Here is a 1,434-nt window from a genome sequence, read left to right as displayed (position 1 = left end):
GGCAGCAACTGTTACCCTGCACATGCCCGATCTTGTCTGATCTCGGAAGCTAAGCAGGGTCAGGCCTGGTTAGTACTTGGATGGGAGACTGCCTGGGAATACCGGGTGCTGTAGGCTTATACCATAATCTTTCGAGACTGAAGGTTGCCAACCAAATATGCTTCAAAACATTTTGAAAATTGTCCTGCCAGTGCCAGTGCAAATACAGGCATGCCCTGGCATCCACAGGGCTTTCTTTCTGGAACCCCCTGCAGATACCCGAAACTGTGGACACATGGGATGCCCCCCCTGGACCCTCTGGAGGCAAGGGGAGCTGTGCTCCCCTCACCTCTGGAGGCTTGCACAATCCCCTTGTAAAGGCATAAAAAAGTCACTTAAGATTTTGATTTAAAAAAGAAGTCTTTTTTTTCTTCTTATAAAAGTCATTCTTATCCCTGCAGAGGCCATAGATGGATGCGCATGGCCTCTGTGGGTCTCAAAAGAGCACCTGGAGGTGAGAGGAGCACCGCTCCCTCACCTCCGGAGGGTTCATGGGGGTGCACGGGGGGGCCCTGCATCCCCGGAACCATGGGTAAGTGAAACCACAGATACGAGATTTATGGATAGAGGGATCTCCCTGAATAGTGCATTAGCCGAACATTGTAGGGGGTGGTGGTGCTCTGGCTGAGAGTGTGTTATGACAGCTATGAAGTGTAGCCCATTGTTAATTTTGCAGGTTAGAGATGATGCTGAGGTAAAAGACTCCTACCAAAAAAGACCCCTATGGTTGTAGCAGGGATCAATGTACTTGTCAATCTCCTCTTCAGACCCCTCCCAGTTCAAATCCAATGAACCGTCAGGTGGATATCTTGTGCTCCACTGACTTCCATGGAGACACATTTGCTTATAAATGTCTAAAACACACACAACTAACAACTTTTCATACAAAACAGGGCCTAAATTAGAGAAAGCACAAATCCCTTTTTTGAGGCTATCTATGGATTCTTTTTTTTGGGGGGGAGGGGGGTAAGTGGGAATGGGATCAGGCTGCTGCCTAATCTTGTCAGTGCTAAAATCCTGGCTTTCTCCAGCGTTTTGTACAAGCAACTTTCACTTTCAAAATGGCATCCAAGTCAATCCAGAGCCTGGGCACTGTGTGTGAGTGACTTCTTTTTACATTTATGGTGAAACCTAGGGAAGAGTCTGTTTTTTGGACCCATTGTGTCAGAGGTACACATTGCTTAGTTTTGATTGTCCCATAGTTCAGTCTCCTGTGATGCCATTTTATGACATTTTCAACAGTGGAAATAACAATGAAGAAGGCAGCCAAGTCGCATGAGTAGAAAGCCATTCCTAAGAGTGAGAGATGGGGCTTTTTAACGTATTGCTTTTAACAGCGCAAACTGTTGCTTTTGAAGCTCATTAATTAATTAATTAATTAACAGTATTCCAGTT

The 1,434-nt window shown here is 45.9% G+C and overlaps 1 pseudogene; it reads left to right on the top strand.

The window, feature by feature from the left end:
- Nucleotides 1–117, top strand: LOC136649842 (5S ribosomal RNA; annotated as a pseudogene).
- The last annotated feature ends 1,317 nt before the right edge of the window (nucleotides 118–1,434 follow it).

The sequence above is a fragment of the Tiliqua scincoides genome, chromosome 4 (assembly GCF_035046505.1).
Source record: "Tiliqua scincoides isolate rTilSci1 chromosome 4, rTilSci1.hap2, whole genome shotgun sequence".
Taxonomy (NCBI): domain Eukaryota; kingdom Metazoa; phylum Chordata; class Lepidosauria; order Squamata; family Scincidae; genus Tiliqua; species Tiliqua scincoides.
Note: the sequence above shows the minus strand (reverse complement) of the source record. Positions and strands in the feature narration are given on the sequence as shown.